Source organism: Myotis myotis, unplaced genomic scaffold (assembly GCF_014108235.1).
Source record: "Myotis myotis isolate mMyoMyo1 unplaced genomic scaffold, mMyoMyo1.p scaffold_m19_p_2, whole genome shotgun sequence".
NCBI classification, from domain to species: domain Eukaryota; kingdom Metazoa; phylum Chordata; class Mammalia; order Chiroptera; family Vespertilionidae; genus Myotis; species Myotis myotis.
The window spans coordinates 142,613,195-142,639,880 of record NW_023416324.1 but is presented as its reverse complement, the minus strand read 5'-3'; the positions used below and the strand labels follow the sequence as shown (position 1 = coordinate 142,639,880).

Sequence of the window (26,686 nt, the reverse complement as noted above, 5' to 3'; positions counted from 1 at the left end):
CCCAGCATTCAGCATAGTTATTGACTCCTGGAATTCTGGTGTCTATGACTTCATTCTCCTCGCTATTTATTAACCTTGTTGGCTGTTTATCAGTCTTTCTCTGCTGCTTCCTTCTCTAGCAAGACTTTAAATGATAGACTGCATCTAAAACTTAATACTCCTTTCTCTCATCTTCTTTATACATTCTCTATTTTTCTCCCTACAGTTCTTATCTCCAGATTATATATCCAACTGCTTCATCTTAGATGTTTAATAGGCATTTCAGAATTAAAATGACCAAATGCAACCCTTAATTTTCCCCAGGGATGCTGGGATCTGTCTTTTTAAACTCAGTAAATGATATTGTGTTGTAATGATATATAGAAATGTTTAAAAATGTCTAAAAAATGCTTTAAAATATCTAAAAATGTTAAAAAGTTTTTAAAATGTTTGAGTTAACTTTCCTGAAACCTAAAGTGTGATACTAAGGACACTGCCCTGAAGCGTGTGTACCCCATAGATAAAGACTTGAACTTCAGTTACTGACTCAGAGTGGCTTGCTGAGATAACCATTTGTGTGAGTGATGTACTCTCCCTAGATAACCACATGTAGCCCCCTCGCCCTGTTTGAGATTAACATGTGTGCACTGACGTAATTCATTGATAACCACCTGAACTGCTGTGGGTATGAAACAGGCTTTAAAAATGGGTCCTGGCCAGCCAACAGTGCTCGCCTGTTGAGACAGCCACAAAGGCACGTCCTCTTGTCAGTCTGGCAAGCGACGCTGCCCCATTCTCCTCTTCCTGCCAGACGACAGAAGAGAAGAATGGTTAGTACTTCCTGATCGAGATGCGACCGAGCTCTCCGGTGAGGAACTCCAGCCCCCTGCATCCCATCCCGACTGAACCAGCTCAGCTGCCGGACCCCAGAGGACAGCACCACCAGGAGCCCATCAAGCCTGTATCCACAGCATCAGGAACTTTTGTGAGTAATAAAGTGCTGTGTGATTTGTAACTGCATATGTTTCATGTGGTGTAATTCCTCCAGTAGTTAGTTGAATCACTTTGCAAACACTTAAAATTGAAATTAAAGCCTCTGGTCTTTTCAGTCCTAGGATTGCCCTTGGTCCTGCTTGCCTAGAGCAGCCTCTTTGCTAGCAACTACTTGAATGTCCAACACCTGCACGGTTAAAGTTTATCTCAAGGGACGCCTTATAAACACCCCCAGATCTTTTCCCAAGATCTACTTGGGATATATTGTCTAATCACTTACTCAACCCCTTAGCTTATCTTCCTTTATCTTTTGCATGCTGCCAAACAGCTAGTACTGTTTTCAAACCTATCAACCTAGTTGGAATCTGTTCTCCTTTCCATCTACTCAGATACCACTGTAGTGTAAACTGGCAAGACTCTTGATTAGTCTCCTAATTTCCATACTCTGAAAACCTGACAATGATCTGAGTGATGTTTTAAAAACACAAATTAGATTATGTTAGTGTTCAACTCTTAGAATGAGTACCATGGCTTACAAAATCATGAATTATTTGGGACTGGCCTACATTTCCAAGCTCAACCCATATTACTTCTCCAGCATATTTCAGGCCCACTGGTCTCCTCATTCCTTTCACAGGCTGAAGGGCTCAATTTCTTGGGGGCAGGCACATTAAGGGACTGGCAGATATCTAAAACAGAACTTGGAATATAGTAGTCAATAGATGTTAAATAAATATGTACATTACTTATTTGTCCATCTATCTTTCTAAATGTGGGTTCATTAAATGACTATTATGTTATTATTTGAAGATAAATTTAATATTTTCATATATGCAAAATACTGCAAAAATCTCTGTGAAACAAATACTTTCGCATATAATGGTTTCTGTTTTTAAAGTTGCTCATTTTATTCCCTCAAACAGAAACACTTGTTATTTTAATGTTGTGTTTTGGTTGTTTCTGTTACACTATTAGTGTAATTGATTGGTAGAATCATGATTGTGAGAAACCATATAGCTTAATGGAATTCTTGAGGACCAGGAATTAAAATCCATCTGACTTTATGCCTCTATTATTCTTGACCCTGTGCACATCTTTACCTAAAAAATGGTATAAGTACAATATTTCCAGCATGGATGAGCAACTTTATTAAGCAGGGCATCATGTAGCTCTATCCTACTTATGGGAAAATGAGAATAAATAATAAATATGAACACGCTGATGCACCAAAACATTCCCATTTTTATCTGCTCTTTTATAGTTTGGATATTTCAATGTGTTAAAATACTTCCTCTACTTAAATCTGGATGCTCTGTAGAGGACCATTCAATTACATCAATATGATAACCAAATTGTCTATTGATTGTCTATTGATTAGGAGCATCAAAAGAATAGGTAGAGGGCGGCAGATATTTGGAGCCTGGGATAACTTCAGAAGTTGACTGAGCCAGGAAATGTGTGACAGTGAGGCACAGGGGACAGGACTCTTTCTGCCAATCATACAAGACTAAATCCATTCACCCTCAAGTCAATTTCCTCTGGGAAGCCTCACATTTCTCAAGTCCCAAATTCCCTTATCACAGGGCTTATTGTGCTGCACCAGCTTTTTACTCCTCTACATCATCCATTAAGTTATAAGTTCTGTGAGGATGAGAACTATAAATGCCTAGGGCTATTTCCCTATTGAATTGAATAATGAATGAATGGATGGGTGGAATTGAATGAATGAATGGAGTGTTAATGTAATAGTTCATTATCATCTGGAAGAATAGCTTGGAGCTATTTAAAAAGCTATGGGAGAGATTATGTCATGTTTGACCTCTTATTTGGATCAGATAAAGGAAATTTTTAAAACCCAGGAAAGAAATCTGTTGTATTATTTGCTATCTGAATGATGTAGTTTGCTGAGATAAGACAATAAGAAAAAAGAGAAGAAGAAAAAGGAAAAAGAAACCTCAGGATGAAATCTTGACTCTGTTTCTTATTGTAAGTTTATGATTTATATAAAAAAGAAAATAATACCTGACTTGAAACGTAGTATGAAGTTATTAAAGTTAGCAAAATAATAACCACTCAATTAATAATAGATGTTATCATTATTTTTTATTACTTTTTGGATGGTGATTTGCAAAGTTTTATAACAATATTAAATTTTGAGACTTTTTCACCCTTTTTCCAGGACTTAATCCATGCTTAAGGTAAACTAATAATCTTTAGAGTAATATATAGAATAAAGCAATGATCTTTATAATAGTTCTAATATATTATTAATTACCAATAATTTGCATATAAAAATACCTTTTATATAAGAGAGTTATTTTTTTTTTGTATCAGACTTCTAAGGTTAAGTTCCAAGGACTTGAAGTTATAATTTTTAGTTTCAAAGGTAGTCCACATTTCAACTTTGAAAGTAGAATTAAGATGGGATTGTTCCTTTCAAAAATCACAGAAGTGTTCAAGTAATTAACTATACTAAATAATGGCTCATTTTAACACCTGCCTACCCTCTTGACTATATTCTTGTAAACATTATCTGCCATACTCATTACATGTCTTTTTCAAATCTCATTCCATTTCTGCCGTCTCCTCAATTTGCAGATGGAAATGATGCTACATGAGGTAATCTGTTTTGAACAAAACAAAAAGCGATTGCTCTCAACCCATACGTGTATCATTTACCCTACCCAGGAATTAGGTCTTTCATACTTGCTTGAAATAATCATATATATTATTGTAAACAGCAGATTATAACGAGATTAGGCTCTTGTTTGGTGAAGGAAAAATGGTTAATGTGAATTTTTAAAATTGCTTTTCAGAGGTGAATCACTGATTTAAGCATAAATAAGTCAGAAACGAATAGAAGTTATTAACCTCTGAAAGTTTAGTGGTGATATTGGTCCAGTTCCTAGTTTCCCCATGGACTGGTACCCAGTCTTGAAAGTTACACGGCATTTAGCACTGCTGATGAGAGTCTCACCTGAGAGGGAAGGTGTACATGGTCCAGGGGGTCTGCTTCCAGAGAGCTATCCTAACTCATAGATGAAATACAGCTGAAAACGTCTTGTGACCTTTTGGTAATTTCATAAAGCATAACCTTCTCAATTGGTATTTCTGTACCAATACCTGGCAAAGTTGTAGAGATTAATGTCAACAAGTACCACTCAGAGGACACTGACATGCAGACTTACCCGCCATTAGCCTAATTTCTCTCCACACAAGGTCGGTGGAGTTGCAGTCACATTTATTCAGGGATAATCAACCCTTATTTGGATACTGGTGTGTTAATGATGGTTTTTTAAAAATCTGCCAGGGTCAAGTATATCTTTTGTAAACCATACTGATTAGTATTTATCAAATTTGAAGAAAGATATCTGGGAATAACACAAGCATAATACTGAGGAAATTAGAAATCGAACACAATTTAAAGAGTTAACATCTTCATTTAAGAGTGAGCATCATCTATAATAATAAAAGCACAATATGCTAATTAGACCAGATGTCTTTCTGGACAAAGCAGGGCGGCAAGGGCCAAGGCAGAGGCAGCCACTGCGGTAGGTGCTTTTCTAGTAGGTGAATCTTCTTGTGTTTCAATTTGCATTTCTCTTATCCTTAATGACTTTTATTTCCTTGATACTGAGTAACCTTTTATACCTTTTAAAAATCACTTTCTAATATCTTCTCTTAAGATGTTTAAATATTTTATAAATATTTGTAAATATTTTTACTTGTTTATAGTTTTTATTGGCTTATAAGTATATATATATATATATATATATATATATATATATTCTGGTAAAAGTCCCTTTTTCCATATGTATATATATGTTAAACATATATTTTTCCAGTTCCTGGATTACTTATCATTTTTTAATGATATTCTTTTTTATGAAAACCAATTTATTATTATCTTCTTTTTGTGTTTTGTCTGAGAAATCTTTATTTACCATGTCTTTTGCTTGAATCAGACACATAATATATTATATTGTGTCCTTTTGTGACCTACCTTTTGCTTTGGGGTTTAAGTGTATGATATCTGTTGAGTTAATTTTTGTATGTGATAAAAGATAGAGGCTCAAGTTAATTTTATTTGAAAGTTCATATAGTTATTAAATAATGTCTTACCCTGTATGCAGAGTATATATATATAGATTTCTTATAATATACTATATATACTAGAGGCCCGGTGCACAAAAATTTGTGCACTTGGGGGGGAGGGGGGCCCCTCAGCCTGGCCTGAGCCCTCTCGCAGTCTGGGACCCCTCAGGAGATGACCACCTGCTGGCTTAGGCCCGCTCCCCACGGATTGGGTGTAAGCTGGCAATCAGACATCCCTCTGGCAGCCCGGCAGCCCTCGGGGATGTCCACTTGCCAGCGGGGAGCAGGCCTAAGCTGCAGTCGGACATCCTTAGCGCTGCTGAGGAGGCAGGAGAGGCTCCCACCACCACAGCTGTATTGGCAGCCTTCAGCCTGGCTTGTGGCTGAGCAGAGCTCCCCTTGTGAGAGAGCCCTGACCACCAGATGGCAGCTCCTGCATTGAGCACCTGCCCCCTGGTGGTCAGTGTGTGTCATAGTGACCAGTCATTCCCAGTCCTTCTGCTGTTAGGGTCAGTTTGCATATTACCCTTTTACTATATAGGATAGAGGCCTGGTGCATGGGTGGGGGCCGGCTGGTTTGCCCTGAAGGGTGTCCCGGATCAGGGTGGGGGTCCTGCTTAGGTGCCTGGCCAGCCTGGGTGAAGGACTGATGGCTGTTTGCAGCTGGTCACACCCCCTTCAGGGTGGGGGTCCCCACTGGGGTGCCTGGCCAGTCTGGGTGAGGGGCTGAGGGCCGTCTTCAGGCTGGCGGGTGACTGAAGCTCCCAACCTGTCCTTTTTTTTTTTTATTATTCTGGGATTTATTTACCTTCTATGGCTGTCACTGGAACTGAGAGCCAGCTTTAGCTTTGAGGCTCAGCTCCAGCTCTGAGACCTTGGCTGCTGAAAGCAGGTATCTGGGTTTGTTTGGCTTCTATAATTGAAATACTGTTGCAGCTCCAGCTCTGAGGCCACGCTGGCTGAAAGCAGGTTTCTGGGGTTTGTTTAGCTTCTATAATTGCAACATTGTTTCTTAGAGTGCAGCTCAGAGGCCGGCAGCAGTAGGCGGGGAACCTTGGCTTCCTCCATCACTGGAGCAAGCAAGCCTTTTGCTCTCTTCAGCTGCCCGGCTTCCGGCCGCCATCTTGGTTGGCAGTTAATTTGCATATCACCCTGATTAGCCAATGGGAAGTGTGTTAGAGGTACGGTTAATTACCATGTTTGTCTATTATGTCCATTATTAGATAGGATATATATATATATATATATCTATATATATATATATATATATATATATATATTTTTTTTTTTTTTTTCTTGAATCAATCCTGTGGGAGAATAAATGAAGTAGGAATGATCAGAATAAGTTGAACTTGGATGCAATCACAACAAAGGCCTAACATGATCCCACAAATAGTTCTGGAATGGGATACTTTTATAATTGTATCAAATTAGGGGAAAGAGACTGAGCTTTTATATTCTTGCATCAATTTAGAGGAATGAGTACTTCAATCCAGAGGAGGTTAGGAAATATGAGATACCACAATATTCACTATGGTCTACCCCTTACACTTGGACCCACCCATTTGTATGCTTTCTGGGAGCAGCTTTTTAGGATTCTAGTGGGCCTCTTTTCATGGGAGAAATTTATAAGAGCACTATTAGTGGCAAAAATTAAAACCTGTAAACCTGCAGTATATGACTAAAATTAATATCATGATTCATGACTTCTCTACTCTGTGGCCTTGATTTTCCTCACTCATCATTAGCACATTCAGGTCATACTCCATGAGGGATCTTAGACCCTGGTCACTGTTTTCTTGTCAGACTATAGATATTATATATGTCCATATAACACAAGTGGAGCAAAGAAATTAAAAACAAAATAACACCCAGTTGGATCACCCAGATTTCTAAATATAACCTTCCCATCATTGATATTATAGCAGCCCCTCCACTCCCAATGGACAGGATCAGTTACATTTGCCATGTAGTGACTTCAATTCATGCACGCTGGTTTCTCAGCACAGAGCCTAAATGATTCAGGTGATAACCACAACTTGAAACTTGATGAGACTATTACTGTCTCATCAAGTAATGATTCTCACAGCATCATTCTCCTTCTGGATATCAAGACCTTTAAACTCACAAAACCTAGAGTTGTAGAGTGGGAAATACAAATTTCCCAAGTGAGTCTCTGAGAGTGATGGTAAATGGGGTCATTTCTGCTTCCACACATTGCTCTCCAGCCTATACCTATTGGGGACACCAAGCCATAAAGAAAACATTGTTTTAGAGCACATTTTGCATCCTGTAGGATGGTGCTCATCCTTGCAACATACCTTTGAGCTAGTACCTCAGCTGTGCCTTCAAGTGTCATTCCCTAGGTTAATAGGTCAACAGCTTTGAGTAGTACCGTATGTGACAGAATGAATGGACATCATGGTTATATGCAACTTCCAAACCTCCTTTTCTATAGGGTGTCCCAAAACTCATGCAAGGTTTGAATTTTGCGTGAGCATTAACAGCAACAACAACAAAAAATAAAAGCCTAATTTTACTTGGTTTATTGAATCAGATTCTAATATCTGTTCCCCTTTGATTTCAGTCCCTCCAATTTGATAAGCATTACCAAGTACCAATTATGGCCCAGGAGCAGGGACAATGAAGACCAATGAAGACCACGGGTTTGCATATGTGCCAGCAAAGCCGTGGAGGCCATTTACCCTAAGTGTTATTCCATATATAACCCTATGCTGTATACTTTATGAATCAATAAAAAATTTACAGTTTTTAATTATAAACCTGTGTTTTCTATCAAAATTACTTCTTGCGTGAATTTTGAGACACCCTATATAAAGTGTGTCTCTATTATTGATATAATGTTATGTTATGTGGGATTCCATGTAGTTGTATATAATACTCTGAAAGCTCTTATACAGTAGTTCTGTAGGCAGGGTAGGAAAATTCATATGCAGAATATCTATTCATTCTAGTCAACATAAATATCTGACCTTTCCAGGATTTTAGGTGTCCAAGAAAATCAACTTATCATTAACTGGCTGGTTGGTTGCCTTGAGGGATAGTAGTGTATCAATAACTCAACAACAGTCTCTGTTGGTGGCAAGGTGAACACTAGGCAGCAATAGTAGCTACTTGAGGTGAGTGTGAATCTATAGGTTGTGCCCATATACAGCTTCTATATCTGCCACCATGTATTCATTGTACTAGCATTAGCCAAAGACAAAGGCTAAGTGATGTTAACTGGCTATGTAAAACCATTGAGTCATTTCTGATTTTCTATGTAGGATGTTCTCTGGTGGATATTAAAATGACATTCAAAGATCTTCACATTTTGTGCCCATTCCCATGGTTTATTTATTTATTTTTAGCATTTTCCCATTTTTCAATTACAGTTGCCATACAATTTAATATTAGTTTTAGGTGTATAACATAGTGAATAGACATTTATATAATTTATGAATTCATCACCTCAATAAGTCTATTAACATGAATTTGAAATGAATTATGATAAGAGGATTATCTCTTTTATGGTAAACTAGAGGCCAGATGCACGAAATTCATGCAAAGGGCTCAGCCCTCTCAGCCCCCACTGTCTCATGGCCCTGGCTGCCTCCCAACCCCAGCTGCCCTGCATCCCCATGGCCCCCGCCCACTGGTTGTTCTCGAAGGTCATTCTGGAAGGTTGTTCTGCCATCTGGTCTAATCAGCATATCAGCTCTTTATTATATAGGATAGCTTATACCCTAAAATCTCTTTTGTTCTAGTAATACATATTTTTATTTAAATAACATATAGTTGAAATAAAAATCTACGAATTGAATATTCAGGTATATATGGGGAATATTGGAGAGGGCTATGGTACCAATATTACTAGTGAGATAACCCACCCCCTCATCTTCTATTTTATCTTTGGAGTCAGAAGACTTTGTGTTTAAGATGGATGCACTCTGTGTCTGGGATTCAAACAGGAAAAACCTAGTATATAGTGTTATTTTGTTACCTACCTCCTATATTAGCAGAAATAATGACTAGATATGGAGGGGAATAAAATGCTATGGAGATATCAACTTTCATTGTATGTTTTTTACCTTTAAGCTTAGTGTCAGAGTGATCTTTCTATCCAACTAAGTAACATTAGCGAGTAGGAAAAGTAGGACTGGGGGGCAATTAACACTAAATGTTATATATATAAATATTATAAATTCAACCCAAAAATACTTCTAGTGAGAGGAATAGTGAATGTCCTTGTTATGTCTCCATGTGTGTGTCTTCAGAGAACTAAGAGCTGAAAATTTCATTAGTAACAAATTGGAAGGAATATTAACTCTAACTTTGAATTTATGTAACACCTTGCTGCTGAATTCATACCATAAGTATCAAGAGATTAAGGGACTGAACAATGTTCAGAAACTAGGCAAAAGAGACTCATTTGCATAAGTACTATTTCATCAGAGGTAAATTTCTCTTTATTGGAGTGCCAAGTGATTGCTTCAATAACAAACTCAGGTCTGCAGGACACATGGTTGGATTCTTGTGTGACCAAACTGCAAGTGGTTTTTCCGAGCTGAGCCTCAGGTATGACAGACACACTGTACTATATCCAGACACCCTTTGCAGTGTTATTATCTCCCCTACCGGTTTAATTTATGTATTTAATTTTAGTTTCCAGGGTGCAATATGGCTAATTACTTGAGAACTGCAGAACCTTACAAGTGAAATTTTTGCTTCTATAATTTGTGACACATTATGTATAATAATGTACATTTAATTTCCTCAAAAAAAGATAATTATGCTAATAGAATGATTTGAATAAAAATTTGTACTTTGTGGTGAATTATATTCTCTACCTACTTATTTATACTAATACAAGTCAATAAAGGATTTTTAATAAGCCACTTTCACCCTGGGTGAGCAAGTGTGGGAAATCATATAGGCACCACCCCTGACCTTAACATCCTCAGGAAAAAGACGTGTTGCAGACTATTGAAGGCCAGGATTTGTATTAGACAACAGTTCATAGTGATACTGCTGTAACAATCTGGTTATTATTTAACAGGAAGGGAGTCGAGGGAAGGCTAGATAATGTAGGCATGCCTTTTATATAGCTTTGCTAGAACGTTGTAACTTAACACTCTCCATGTCTGTTCCCCAACCCATAGGGTAAAGGGCTGGACAAAGGCAGGCCCTGTAAGGTCTAAGTGAGGTGAGAAGGTGCCTGTTTGGGAATAAATTACTGGACACCGCAAGTGCACAAAACCTGAATATTGAAACTTCTGAACAAAGAAAGGCACTCTATTGGTTTTTACTCCCTCTCTGCCTGCTTGCCTGTGCTCGTGTGACTCCTGTTGCAGGAGGTGCACTCCCATGTGCCCACCCACTCATGGACTGATGGACTTTAATTAGCCTGAATGCTGAGTTGGACCCAGCTGCCACATGGAACGGAAGCTCTGGACACTGGCCTTGCTTTTGGCTCTGTTAGACCGCCAGCAGCACCTCTTTCAGGACTGGGTTAGGGCTCATGGGACTTTACAACCCGAGGAATGTAACTCCACGCACATAAAGCCTTTCACCACATCTCATTCTCCCCTGGAAATCTCAGACAATTCATTTTCTAAAGATATTGTAAGAAACTCACTTGCACAAGCCATGGGGAAGTTTGATTCTCCAGTGACAATAGGAAATATCATATAGCTGTAATGTATAAAACAAAATTTGGATACATGTACTTTGGTAGAAGAAATAAATTCATTTGTGGAAATCTGAACACAAAGCCGGTTTCTTTGATAACAATTTTGTATTGGTTATAAAAACCAATTCAGAGTTGTATGCCTGAGCATTTTGTGGAAAGAGGTCTTTTCTATATTTCAATTATTCAAGCTAAATAGTGGTTTGTAAAGTGAAATTCAGACTCATAGTAGGTTCTGTATAACTGTGGTAGAATATGCAGTTGAGGAAAGGTGAAAATTAACATTAAAAACCAAGTACTTGGGGTCTATTGATGCCATTTTTTCACTTATTCTATATGCCCCCCCCCTTTTAATAAAACCACCCATTTATGAAATCTCAGACTTCTGAGTCACCATTAGGTATGCAGTGTACAGTAAATATACTTGAACAGAAGGTCAGTACTAGTCATTAGTCATTAGAGCACTCATCTTGCATAGGCAATATTTTGTATTACTAAATGCATTTGGTTTGTGCTTATAAACTCATACCTATTTTTCTACTTACATGAATACCATGACTAGAGAGTGAGTAAATTTTCTCATATTTTTTCTGTTGCTGCTAACACATTAAAATTCAATGATCTAGCAAATAGATCTATTATGTGCCCATTATGGGTTTGCTTTATGCCAAATGCTTATTACTTAAAATAGAAGCTATGACGGCAAAACCAGGTCTTCATGAAGTTATTAGACACGTAATATCACAAATTTAAATGGCTTAAAATTGGAACTGTTCATTATTTTTTTTCTGTCTACAAGGTTAATAAACTATTAGGGCAACTTCCAAACAACACAGACCTATAAAGAATGAAAACTTGCTATTAGTTCATGACCAAGAGCAGAGATTAGAAATGTAAATTAAAAAAAAGATTTAGGTATTATTCCTGTATCAGTGCTGTGTTATTGGGCAAGTCATTTTCATTCTCTAAGTCTTATCTTAATCATCTTATAATAAAGACACTTGTAATAAAGCTGCTGTGGGAATGAAATAAAATTATATAGATAACAGGATTATAAATTCCTAGCACATAGTAAGCATTCAGTAATCAGTAGCTATTAAAATACATATTATGAATCATCTTAGTAACTCACTAGCATGTGTAAAATATAGAGGCAGCCTTGCATTTTAAACAAATCATAGGAAAAATTTTAAAAAGAAAAACTGTATCATTAATTTGTGGGAAAAGCTCAAATCATTAGAAGAATTTTTTTTAGAAAAATATTCTGTCATCATGGTTCACTTAACCTATAACGTAGGAGGTGCCACTATGGTTTGTCAAAAGCAGACAATGCGGCTGGTGAAAGTAAAAGCCTAATTTCTTTCAATAAGTAGAAATAAATTGTAGAATCAAAATGGTGGTCAAACCACCTTATTTTGGAGATGAGAAAAAAGGTAAAGAGAATAAAAATGAAGGATAAAAAGAAATATTTTATTCCAATTTTCTTTTCATAATTTAAAATCTGGAAGAAAACAAATATAATATTCTTCAGTACTCTTTAGACATTTTTTTTTAATTTCATGCCATGTTCTTTAAATGTACAAAAGAGAAACCCACAAAGAGTTGAGGTAATCTATGCAAATACTGCATGGATATTAGTGACATTCTCATACTACTTTCTTATACTATTATAAGATGTTTGAAATTTGACCTCTTGTTCAGGGGTAAATTCCTCCTTTTTCCTCTTTGATGATGCTTACATTTACTTTTTTACATAAGAATTCTGAAAGAAATCAATGGTAGCTCTAAGGTAAAATTTGAGACATTTTATGGTAGTAAGATTCATGGTATCCTTTCTTAAAAAGTGTAGTCAAAATCATTGTTCTCTGATGAGGTTTTGGTACTTTAAAGTTATCAATGTTGGCCTTTCATCTTGCAGATTCAAATATTTTTTAACAGAAGAAAAATCAAATTTTAATACATATTCATGGAGAATTCAAATATGCATGAATAGTCCCTCAGTAATTTTTTCTAGAGTTTTGATCTGTGTATCTGAGCACTGTTTGCCTATAAAATACATTATAAAATTAATACTACATTAATACTAAAGAAAAGTGCTCTCATGCTTCTGGGCCTTAGTGCTACAGTGAAAACTAGTTATGTCCTAGTTTATGAGAAATTTTAGGCTTTTGGTATTTGCTTGTCTAATGAGCTCACAAGAAATATTACCTACACTTTGGAAAATCCTGGGTGCTTTGTTAATTGTTCTTCTAAATTGGCCTATCTCAGGTTACTCTGTCCTTGGACAGCTAATTGTTCCTTTCTCTGTGTTCCCATAACACTCTATTCACACCATTATTATAGCACAAGAACAGATTTCCATATAATTATCTGTTTACATTTTATGTCTTCCCCACTAAACTTGGAACTACTTGAGAGCAGAAACCTGGTATTCTTCAAACTTAATAGACCAACACCTAACTCTGGCGAGGATCCAGACTATACTTGGCACATGGTAGTATCCTGCACTAATACAGATTCCTTGAAGTTTATTACCTTAGACAGTTCTCATGGATCTAGTTAAAATTTTTGTGGTAATAAGCTATTTTGGGATAGATGGTAAGTAGAAAATTATCATTTATTGCATGAATGTCTACTGTTTGCATTGGGTATTATATGTCATTCAATCATAATAACACTTGTAAAGTGGTAGCATCTACACCCTCATTTTTTAATGTTAGGATGTTTTCTCTCAATAAGGTTTATAAATCTGCCCAGTTCACAAAGTCCCTAATGGAATCAGGATTTAAAATAATAACTTTATCCCCAAAGCCATTATGTTATCATACAATCTTATGACCAGCCATACATGATCAAGTCAAGGTTAGGGAAAGGGTGAGGGTGGCACTTAAAAGCAGAACCAGGACACTTTCTAAAAGGACAAGGCACATGATAATTACAAGGGAGTAAAGTGTTACTCATAAAATAAGGGAAATAATTTTTTTTTTATTTCAGGTCTTTAGATACCATCTATTGGTTGATTGTTTATTCCATATTATGTGTCAAATATTATATCGGGATATGAAGATTAATAAGAAGTTGTCTCTAATTTCAAAAGGAGTTTACTACCATAGTGGAAGAAGATAAAATTATAGTCAAACACATTTTCTATTATAGGGATTATAAGCATCTATGACATACATAATATAAAAGAATATTTAAAAACATGAACACTGGCATCAGACAGATTTGAATTCGAGTTCTGACCGTTATTTATATGACTATAAGATCTTGGGAAAATTATATGCTCTTAGCAATAAACTCTTTAGTTGTAAAATTGGAAAAGTATAGTAATTCACTCTTATGACTGTTTTATAGGTTAACCTAGATGTATGTCTTTCATGTCGAAAGTAACTTATTATTACTAGTTATTATGTACAGGTACACAATATTAGGTACACCATGTTAACTAGGTGATTACTAGGTAGACAAAACAAAGGAAAACTTTCAAAAACAGAATCTTATGAGAAAGAAAGCAGGTGGTCGGGTTTTATTTAGTTAAAAAAATGAATGAATGATTAGGGATTCTCTGATAATTAACATACATTGGAATTATATAAGTTCCCCAAAGGCCATATCCCCTGACTAAAGGAAATAAGAATGAATATGAAGACTTTTTCATATAACCAAACTTCTTACACATTTATCTAGTTTGCAGTTGACAAAACAGGGGAAAGATACTTTGAACTCACCCATTTCTAGTTAAAATATTTTTAAATCCAACAATCATATAGAATTTGAATAAAATTGCCAACAATTGTGTTGACAAATAGCTTTCAACAGAAAGTGCAGAGTAAACTAATCATTTCAAATGAGTAGATAGTGAGTACGGGGGAATATATGATAAAATCCAATCATATTTTTGCATTGGTGAGATTAGTGAGCATGAATTTAAATGATATATGATAAACTAAAAAAAATATTTCTATAGAGAGTCAGGCTTCACTAAACAATCCATTTTGTAGAATCCTCTAAATGTGCACCGAATACCCAATGCGTGGTCAAATATTACTCACATTCATTAAAGTTGAACTTGCATTGTAATCTACTGAACTTCACAATGCACCAGAGTCACTATATTTGATCAAGCATTTAGAATTTTTTTTTAAAAAAATCATAGAATATTTACTATTTGAAGCAAGATAATCTACCACTCCTACCACTGTGATAGCAACTTAGTCCTTGGGTCTGGCTGATGCCTTCTCTGACCTTTCATAGGATGTCTACAGGAAGATTAATTCATGAACTTACCTTGGAGTTAAGCCTATTATCCAATTGTTGAAAGTATTAAATACATTTTTAACCCAAATATAAATTCAAAGTACCTTTTCTTTAGTTCCAGGGGACTGATCTCTTCCCTACTGTATTAGGAGAATATGAATAACTCCCTTACTTCACTGATATTTGAAATTTGAAATTATAGACTGTGATAGAGTACCCATTAGTCATCCTTTATGTGGCCTCCTAGAGAGATGTGGTACCCGCTCAACATTTCTCTACTTTTTATCATTCAACCTTTTTGCCCGTTCTGCTACTTTTCCCCCTCCAGGCTTTTTTTGTCCCGTTCATTGACCTGCAGGGGTTTGGACTGTATCACAAAATCCCTTCGATTGTCACACTAGGAGTAGGTGACCCTTGCTATTCATCAGCTGCCCAGCCACTTTGTCATATGGTCTTTGTATTGTATCTCTCCCCGCTGTGTTTTTCTTCCTCTGTAGTGCTAGTGATACTCAAGAGATGGTTTAAGTGCCCACGGTCACATTCCAAAGCATTCAGAATTGTGTCTTTTCCTATGAGTGAAAATTCATTTGACCTGAGAATGAGAATACAGTTGATTTCTTGCTTCTAAACTTGTTCCTATAGTTTTAATGGGACAAAGTCTGGAGGGCCAGCATACTTTATAAACACTGTTTAAAGGGGAAGGCTTTTTGAAGAATTAGAAATTATTTTCTCAATTCTGTCTTTCTTAGATTACCTTCTGAATTTAATAAATATTTGTGGAAAATGTATGTATGTATTATATGTAAAGCATTGGATCAAGTGATGCAAGGATTAAAATATTAGTAGGAAATCTGATTTTTGAATTGTTTTTCCAGGAATGAAAATGTGTTTGGGCTTCTGAAAATGCATTTGGTCTGCTGGAGTCATATTTCTTCACCTGGTCAACGAAGTATCCAGTGCTACAGTAGTTTGAGAGGTGTTATAAAGAATAGCCCAACCTAATTCTAATTAAGTCTAGAAGTTATCATTCACTACATAGATACAAATTATCTGAGTTGTCTAAATCTCTTGTTTGATTTATCTGCAAACCTGAAAATAATAATAATAACAATACTTAGGTTATTGTTGAAAGGGTTTAATGAGGTCAGTTATGCAAAACACCTAGTGAGGAAGCACTCAGTAGTGCTTGTTATACTTATTTTTTCTCTTTTATTTCTTATATATAAATTTTTCTACCCTTCTCAAGGATATTTGCTCTACATTGCCTACTTCAAATGTTCTTGCTCTTTGAGCTTAACTTCATAGCTCACCAAAATATCTTTTTTTCATGAAGCTACATCCTGAAATTGTACATTTACAGAATTCTTCACTTACTATTCAAGTTTATGTTTGCCAACCATTATTTTTTCTAAACAAAATAAATAATAAAATATTATCATTCATCACTTTTTAAAATATGGACTTTAGTGATTTTTATTTGTTTACTATTGGTATACACATTTTAGTATTTTGCTCAATTATTCAGCTTATTTTAAGCAATACAATTGCAAAAAAAAGAGAATATTTGTATATAGTGTTATTTTAAAATAGGGTTATAGACCTTGATATTTTTATTTTATTTAAGGAAAACATTCTATTTTAAAATTTTTATTATAATTTTTTCTATGTATACCTCTATAGCAGAAAATGTGTTACATTTATGAAAAATATGATGGAAGTTTTTCCTCTCACTTATTTAACTATTTCTTTGTTCTTTATTTAAAAACTTGTATTTGAAGGGAAACTGCATTTACATTGGAAAATAATATAGAACTTCTATTGCTTGTTGTAGTTTCCCATGTTTTTAGTCTTTTCTCAACATGTACATGGCAATATCTAATTTATATACTCATAAATATTTATAAGAATAAAAATATATAATTTTATTAGCCTAAGGCTCTCAAAATACAGCAATAACTAATGCAAAAACAAGAGAGTTTTTTGTCTAAAGGCTATCAGAAAGAAATCTAAGGATTCAATTGGTGTATACTCTAATCAAAACCAATGCATATTTAAAAATGTGAAGTAGAACAAGCTCAAAATTATGTAACAGTGAAAGTTCAATGGACAGATTTATTTTACATTTGTACTTTAATTTTATGTGAATTAAAATACAGTATTTTCATACATTGTTTTGTATCATTCGCTGAGGAACCCTGGTTCAACTTGTGAACCAATATTTCTGACCAGTTCCCATAAGGCATCTACAGAGACATATGTTTTACATGCTACCTGCTATTCTAATGAATAATGATCTTTTATGGAAGGTTTTATTTAAGTATACATATTATTGGTATTGGAAGGTAGTATAACATAGTTCTTCAGAGTTTTCTATACAAACTAAATATTACTGAATATCTGTTATATTTAAGATGTTGGGATAGGAGAGAGTGATTAGGCGGACTTGTCACGCACCTTGCCCCAGGATCAGTCTAGAAATACAAACAAGCTGGAGAGCATTCGGCTGGAATTACCAACTGAGGCCCAGCTGAGGCGGAGACGTATTAAGGAAGGAACGAAAACACCTGGAGACCAGTAGAAAGGGTGAGGTTGTGAGAGGAGCTGGCCCCGCTTCCTGGGGCAGCAGGCCAGCAGGCCAAGAGTAGGGAGGGAGAGCTGAGCTATGGGAGAGTCTGTTCCCACAGAAGGTAGAGGCCCAGAACCATTGCCAGGCTCCACAGCTCAGAGCACCAGAGCCAAACCCGTGGCCCAGGTAACATCCAGCTGTGAAAGGCAGCAGGGCTACTGGCCCGAGTGGAACCTGTAGCCCGTGGACCGGAGCAGGTTGGCGAGAAAGCCGCAGTTTTCTTGTTTTTTTGTTTGTTTGTTTGTTTTTGTTTTTTTTAACATTTATTTTTTATTTTATTTTATTCTAAACCCAGAGCACAGGAGTTTTCATTTGCAGCTGCTCTCCTGAGGGTTTGGTGCAAGGAGGGAGGTGCGAACTTGAGGTGCCAAAAGAGAGGATGGGGTGGGAAGCATTTCAGGGAAACGTGGAAAAGCAGCAGCTATTTGGTAATTCATACACACCCAAACCGCATTTATCATGAGACGAGCTAGCCCAGTGATGGCGAACCTATGACATGCGTGTCAGAGATAACACACGGACTCATTTTTTTGGTTGACTTTTCTTTGTTAAATGGCATTTAAATATATAAAATAAATGTCAAAAATATAAGTCTTTGTTTTACTATGATGGCAAATATCAAAAAATTTCTCTATGTGACAGGGCACCAGAGTTAAGTTAGGGTTTTTCAAAATGCTGACACGCTGAGCTCAAAAGGTTCGCCATCACTGAGCTAGCCCCTCTCAGTAGCCACAGGGCAGGGAAAACAACAACAACAACAACAAAAAAAACCCATCCTAGATGATATAGCCCGAGTCACCCTTTGGTGCTCTGCCTACTACTCCCTGCACTTTGACCTTTCCAGAGGAAACAGAAGCAGAGGCCACGCCTCTGGGTTTGAACAGTTCAGGAATATCAGTGACTGGATTGGGGAAGGGGCCATTTGCCCTACTATCCTGGGAACCAGACTAGTACTTTTCCCACATAGGAGAGCTGCTAGAAACTCTAGGTTTCCAGCTGATCCCACTGTATTGCATACAAGAATCTTGCCCCAGCTAAGAGCAGAGTAATATTTTGGGCCACTTGCAGAGGAGCACCTCTGGGATAGGGAAGCACAGCCACCACATTCCCTGAAATCTAAACAGCACCGCCCCCACCTAAAGCCCTTTCAGAAACAGACTTTTGATTGACAGCTGGCTAGCAGGCAGCGGCAGAGTTTGGAGAACCAGGAGAAGTTTGCTGACCCAGCCTTGGGCCCTGTACTGCTAACAAATTTGTTTGAGAGGGCAGATTGGCTCCTCCTGCTTGCAGCTAAGTCCTGTGGAGACAGACACACACTTGGAGCTTCAAGCAGGTTACTGAAAGCCGAAGGAGGGTTGACTTTTGACAGTGGTTAGCACCAAAATATCTCATGGGAAGCTCAGAATGGGCAGCCAGAAGGGTTAGCCACAATCAGAAGAGTGGGCTCCAAAGGGAGCTCCCATGGGACAATAAACTCACCTGAAAGGAATGCCTCCTCCCTTTCTGTTTCTCTTCCTTTAAGATCTTTTCTCTTTCCTTTCTTTTTTCATTTTTTATTTATCTCTCTGCTTTATTTATTTTTATTATTCTAGTCTCTATTGTTTTATTCATATATCCAATTTTCCTTTTCCTACACAATCTTTTTTCTTTTTGTCTCTCTCTCTTTTCCTTTTCACCTGCTATGTCACCTTTTTTTTCCTTTTGTTATTTTGGGTCTATCTGCTTTCTCTTCTATTTTCCTTTTCAAAAATTTTTTCTTCTTTATTTTCTTCCTCCTTTATTATAAACAGTTTCCCTTCCCCTATTTCCCCAATTCTTTATTTTTTTCTTTATTTCAGCCCTGCACCTACATATTCCACTTTCTCCCCATCATAATTTTTTTGGTCTTTTTTTGTTTTACTTTTTGTTTGTGTGGGTTTTGTTGTTGTTGTTACTGTTTGGTTGGTTGTTTTTGTATTTTTCTCCTCATATTTTTTATTTCTTTCTTTTCTTCTATCATCCTTACTCTCTTCTGTGGTGGTTGCTTTTGTTGTTGCTATAGGGGTCTTGTGTGTGTTTTAGTTTTGTTTCTTTTGTTTTGTATCTTGTTGTGTTATATTTTGTTCTGTTCAGTCAGCACCTCCACAACAGCTTGTACAACGTAGTCAGGAATGAGTCACATAGTCAGCCAGCCTGAGAGGAAAATCCATCCATGAATAAGACAATAACATTCAAGACCCAATTACAACAGGAGAACCCAAATAACTCAAGCAAGAGACTTTCCTAGAGCACACAGATCAGGAGATCTAAGAGAATGTACCCATTGAGTCCAAAAAAAAAAGTCTGACCAAATACAAAGAACAGAAAAAATGGGGAGACAAAGAAACAACCCCCAAATGAAAGAAAATGTTTTTACCTAATTATTTCAGGCCCTTCTAAATATATATATATATATATATATATATATACATACATATATATATATATATATAATTGATCTTTGGAATGTTTTGTCATTAAGACTCCATTCCCTCTAGTTTTTCTATGAAGTAGTTAATGTACTGAAAACAACTACTTAAAAAATCTTTACTACAATCTTAAATCATTTATAGTGCAAATTATACCTCTTTAATTTATGTTTTGTAAATTCAGATTTATCTACTGAAATATTTTACTTATTCAAGAAAATTTGACCTTTGAAAGTGTGGTAGAGGTTGTTTCTAAAAACTGCCACTCTTTGGAATGTAATTTCAAAGGTGAAAAATGGCACCATAGTGAGACCACATTTTTAACATTCCTCAGCAATAAAATTCCCCTCTTTCAGTAAGTTTACTAATTTTTGTGACTAAGGACATTACCTTTTAGTAGACTGAATGTTTAGAGATTTTGAACTGCATTCAAAGGCATTTATACATGTATTTAAAAATAGCTTTGGCATCTTTAATACCCTCTGAGAACATAGAGGTACGCAGAGGTTTCATTATCACTGCTTTGGGAATAATGTACACTGAGCTTCATTTCTCCAAATGAAATTATGTAAAAATTATTTATTTTGCCAAGTTATGTTGGAGGAAATATTTATTCTATCTACTAATCTTGGCTCAAGCTAAATATCAAAACTATTGATTCATCATGAAACATAAAGGTTTAACCAAACAAAGAGTGAACACATGGTACAAAAGAGACTCTTCCAAAGGAAAACTCCTATATATATATTAGAGACTATATATAAATTTAAAAATTATATTTTTCAGGATGTCTCTTAATCACAGTGGCAGAGAGAATATAAAAATTAATGTTTGTCAAATTGTAGGTCACCTATCTAGATAGACTCAAATATTAACTTCATTAGTTTCTGAACATGACTACTTCATCTTGAAGTTCTTAGACTGCCCACACAAAATTAATTGCTTCTTTTCTTCTCTTCCATGGAAGTTGTCTTTCATGTGTATTGCACTCAATTTCTTTTCTTTCTCTTACATATTCTCTTTCCTTATTAGATTATAAACACCAGATAGTAGAAACTTACTGAAACCATGAACATTAAATTATACACTGAAAGTAAGCACAAAATAAATATTAATTGAAAATAGGTTAAATCTAGCCTGAAAAATATTTTTATATGCTGCCTTGACTTTTTAAAAATAGTAAGCTTACATAAACCAACAATCAGAAAGAATATAACCCAACTCTGGTGATGGGACATTTATAGTAATGAAACATTATAAAGAATGGAGAATGTTTTAAAAGTTAGAACCCAAACTATTTATGAGCATGATGCTAGAGAAGTAAGAGGCATACTTATTTTATGGTAGTTGTGATCATAAAATTTTAAAAGTGAAAAAAAAGATTTTTTTCAAATCCCAATATAACTCTTTAAAATTTTGGTTATATGATTCATCTGGAAGTATGAAGAGGCATCAATAAAAACATAACTCTTCTTTTAACTCTTCATGAACAAGCTGAAATTGGAAGGATACAAATAGAATTATCTCTTTTCCTAATGCTTTCAATAATTTCTGCTGTATTTTTCTTTTCCATCCTTTAGCAAAATCTCTTGTAGATCTTAGTACTCTGTGATCAATTATAGAGCCAAAGTCATTTATATATAATGAAAAAATCTTGTCCTATTTAAGTTAAACCTTTTACTGCTTTAAGAAATTCCACTTGGTCTTTCACTTGCTTCCCACTCAGAATGGTGAAAGTGATATTATCTTTTCTCCTTTTGTTCACTTTTGCTTGACTGCTTCTGAATATACCAGAAGTGGGAAAAATAAGGAGTATTAGCTAGAAAAGGCAATATTGGTGATACTGGAATCTTCTAGGATGTACCTTTGTTGGCAGGTGCCCACATATGTAGTGTGATGTATTTTTGTTGACTGTCCTGAGAGCCCCTTTATCAGGGGACTCCAACAGTGCATCCTTCATATGGGTGCTAGGCTTCTTGACTAAATTCTTATTATGCCCTCAGATGATATGTCCTAAAATACATTTTCTCCTGGAGTCCTCTTGTATCAATAGTCAGCCCCCTTAAGTAGGGTTATTGCAAGATTGCATATAACCTGGTAAAGTTTATAGTATCTGATTATGACACAAATAAACTACATATTCTTGATGTAAAATTGATTAATATTTAAGATAATATAAGTTATTATGTGAAAAATATGCCCACTATGATGTCTAATTCTAAGAAATGCATTGGATGTTTATATAAACTAGCAAATTCATATATTTAAATATGTAAAACAATCTTTAATTCTGAGATTAAAGTGGTTTTAATTTTATTTTTGTGGTTTTTCACATTTAACAAAATTTCTACAATAAACATTTTTTTGCTTTGGTAAATAGAACCAATCAATACTTTTTAAAAAATCGCGTTTTGGAGGATTTCAAAGTAAAGTCAAAGGCTATTTTAAAAGTTAATTATTACAACAGTATCTAATGAAGACAACATGAACACTAGAAGGAAAAAGAGCAGGTGATGCTAAATTACATTTTAGAGGCAATTTCTAAGGCAGGTGGAGTGATTTGAATACTCTCTCCCCAAAAATTCATGTCAACCCAGAAACTCAGAATGAGACCTTACTTGGAATAAAGATCTTTGTACATGTAAATAAGATAATGATCAAGAGCATCCTGGATTCCAGTGGGCCCCCAAGTTAGTGACTGGGGGTCCTGATTAAATAAATGAGTAGTACAATTTAAAGTACAGAGACACCGAGAGATGTATTAAGATAGGGGCAGACATTAGAGGTATCCAGCCCCAAGCCAAGAAACACCAGAAACTAGGATACAAGCAGGAAACAGATTATCCCACAAAGCCACCAGAGGAAACCAATCCCAATGACATCTTGATTTTGGACTTTGGGCTTCCACAACTATGAGAAAAAAATTTCTGCTGCTTTAAACCTCTAAGTTTATGAAAATGTGTTACATCAGCCTTAGGAAACTAATACAGTCAGAGCCAGGGGCACCTCAAATGGATGATTAGTTTCTACTTTGGGTTTTCTTCACAACATTTAAGGTGATATTCAAAGATATGGCTATTAACTCTACAAAGCATGGTGTAGAAAAATTATGACTAAAAGAAAGTTATAAAACCATTTGCTTTATTTTCTTTGTTGTGGATATGCAGAGCTAAATAAGGGAGTTGTAATATGTGAATGATGCTTCTATAACTAAATTTGTAGTCTCTTACTGTGCCCTTACATACTGTGTTGTAAATGTTATGGACAGAGTGGGTGGACTTTTTTTTTTCTCTCTCTCTCATTGAAATTGTAATTTTTCTTATTAAATCTAAAATGCCATATTATATTTTTCAGTTTTCTAAAGATGTGTATTTGACTCTATATGACATATTTAGATAGGGGAGATGCTTTTTCAAAGTCACTTGCCCCAACACTTCCAATTGAGAAATAGGGTGATAATAAATGCCTGCTACATTAGCATTTTTGACGTGCTGGATAAAATAACAAAGGTCCCGAAGAGCCATGATAATAATTTCAAGGACATTGCTCACCCACATCTCATTTCGTTTATAAACAAACTTTGGTTTTCTGTTAATGTGCTTTGGGAAATGATTCTCAGGATCTATCCAACTCCAGATGCACAACAAGTAATCAAGGAATCGGGGCCAGTTGTATGGCATAACCAGAATTTTGCAGCTTGAAATAAGGTTTGAATGAGGGGTGTCAGGAAATGAAATGTAGGTATTTAGGATGTAGTTTAATACCTTGGGTTTCTGTTTATTTCTTTGCCTAATCATTGTCCATTCTTAACCACAAGAGAAATATTGTATAAGTTAGAATTTAATGTATTAATGTTTAATATTAATAAAGCCTTAATAAAATATTGATATTATTTATTTTATTATATTAATTTTGAAATTCATTTTACTTATATTAAGGTTAATTAATAACATACATTGTTTTCTACTAAGAGTGTTTTAAGTAAATTTATAAAAAAAATGACTGGGAAGTTTCAAAGAAAAGGGTGGATCAGAAATCTATTGAAAGAAGAATTTTTAACCTAGTGTTCACAGTTAGGATTTTTGAAATCCCTATTTATGTTCAATTTTATGTATATGTGCTCATTAGTCTGGGGAGTGGTTAATGAGTTTGGTCAGGTTCTCAAATGATTAGCAGGCCTAGAAATATCAGGACCACTACCTGAGATAAAAAGAAAGGTCATTTTCCCACTAACCCAGAATGGTCAGTTATATTCATTGATTATGAACTCTTGCTCTCAAAATTTGGGTAGCCAAAGTAAAACACGCACACACACACACACACACACACACATACACACACACACACGTATATATTTCCATATAATAAAGAGGTACAATTTAATTTGCAAAGCTAACATTTTTCTTTATACTAAGTTTCAAGAAAAACCAATCATATGTCTGGGTCTATGAAAAATAGCACAATTCAATATTCAAATATATTTGACAGCAGGATTGCAAAAGTTATGAATACCTTAAATTGATGTTTCTAGTGAAGTAAAATGAAAGAAAAATTGAAGGCATAGCTTTGCATTGTAACTGTGAAGGCATAACTGTTCTGGGCAGGGGGAAAGCAAAATAATACAGACCAGATGTAATAATATAGTAATATAGCTCTGGCCTGGAGAAATGGAAATGTAACATATCATTTAGATGAGATCTCTCAAATACTAGAGAGAGCATGTGGTGAATGTCAGTCATTGCATTGTTGAATTCTTTGGCACTGGCCTGAGAAATATGTTAAAGAGGGATCATTTATTTTAAGAACTTGATATTAAAATGACACCACTGTTTTATATATTGTGATGGAAAAGTCACCTAAAATATACACAGGTGTGGCTTGGGTGGCATGGGGAGGCTGAGCCACTGGGCCCTACAGGACCCCTACTACCAAGGTCACTCTACCAATTCCAGGAGACATAGCAGTTCTATTTGATACATAGAAACAAACACAAACACAGGGGAGCAGCCAAAATATGGAGAAAGAAAACCCTGTTATAAATGAAAGAACAGAAGAAATCTCTAGAAAAAGAACTAAATGAAATGTGAGCAAGCAAATTACTAGATACAGAATATAAAACAATAGTTATAAGGATGCTCAAGGATCGGTATGAGAGAGTTTCAAGGATCTTAGTGAGAATTTGAAGGAATTAATGAGAACATCAAAGACATGAAAAAGGACCAGTCAGCAATGAAGGATGCACTAACTGAAATGAAGAATCATTTATAGGAAATCAACAGTAGAGTAGAGGATTCCTGGAATCAAATTATCGATTTGGGGAGAGAAATCAAGATGGCGGCATAGATAAACACCTGAAATTGCTGCCTAGCACAACCACTTCAAAAATACACCTATAAGACAAAACAGACATCATCCAGAACCACAGGAAGGCTGGCTGAGTAGAAATTCTACAACTATAAGGAAAGAGAAATGCACACTGAGACTCAGAGGAGGTGCGGAAGTAAAGTGCAGAGGTACAGAAGTGCACGTGGAAAGGGCTGGCAACTGAGGACACGGTTGTCTTTTTCAATCAGGAGGGAGACACAAGCTCCCGACGGTTCTGAACTCCAGTTCTGGGAGAGTCTCTGGGGACCCAGACTCATACGGGAAGAAACTGGACTGTCTGGCATCGGTGGGAACTCGAGGGCAGCTTTCTCTCAGAGGTGCTTGCAGCGATTACCAGGGGACACTGAGACCCGGGGCCTCTTAGAGCAGGACTGAGGATCAGCCATAGCTGTTTGCTCCACGCTGTTGATTCCTTGAGACCCTGACCCACCCAAGCTGTGCACAGAGGCTTTTGCATATGAATGGCCTGGCCTTTTGCAATCTAAAATTACCTAACAAACTGCAGCTGGGTCAGAGAGTCCCAGAACATCCAAAAGAAGGCCCAAGGCCCCTGAGCAGCTTGCATTGCTTCACAGCTGGGCCTCATCTGGGCACCTCCAAACCCCAAACAAGGAAAAGGAATCTGCAGATCTCTCTGTAGCTCCTGCTGGGTAACCTCAGGCAGAGGCTAAATTAGCACCTCCTTAGAGATCCAAGAGCCAGTGTACCCAGTGGTCAGAGTGGGACCATCCAGATTACAACTCCTCAGATCCATAAGGGACACACTCAGGGGGCAGACTCAGTGAGCACCAAAGCCCCACTGAAGCAAGTCTTGCCCCAGAAGGGTGTCTCCAGCACAGAAGTTCTCCCACCATAGACACAGTTGATTCTCACAGCCATTTGGCCTGGAGGTCAATTCCTCCCAGTGATATCAACAACAATCAAGGCTTAACTACAGTAAGACTGTGCATACAGCCCACCAAGGGGTGTACCAAGAGTGTCCACCTCAGGTAATTGGGGAGGCTGAACCACTGGGCCCTGTAGAACACCTAGCACACAAAGCCAATCTATCAACACAGGGAAGCAGCCAAAATGTGGAGACAAAGAAACAGGTCATAAGTGACAGAAATGGAGGAAAGCAAACTACTGGATATAGAGTTCAAAACCACGGTTATAAGGTTTTTCAAGAATTTTCTAGAAAATGCCGATAAATTTAGTGGGGCCCTCGAGGAT

General features: G+C 36.2%; 1 long non-coding RNA gene across 1 annotated transcript; it reads left to right on the top strand.

Moving 5' to 3' along the window:
* The first annotated feature begins 682 nt into the window (after positions 1 to 682).
* On the top strand, positions 683 to 16,024 carry LOC118677093. Its single transcript, XR_004974320.1, has 2 exons — positions 683 to 964; positions 15,892 to 16,024. It is a non-coding gene; the product is annotated as an uncharacterized LOC118677093 (long non-coding RNA).
* The last annotated feature ends 10,662 nt before the right edge of the window (positions 16,025 to 26,686 follow it).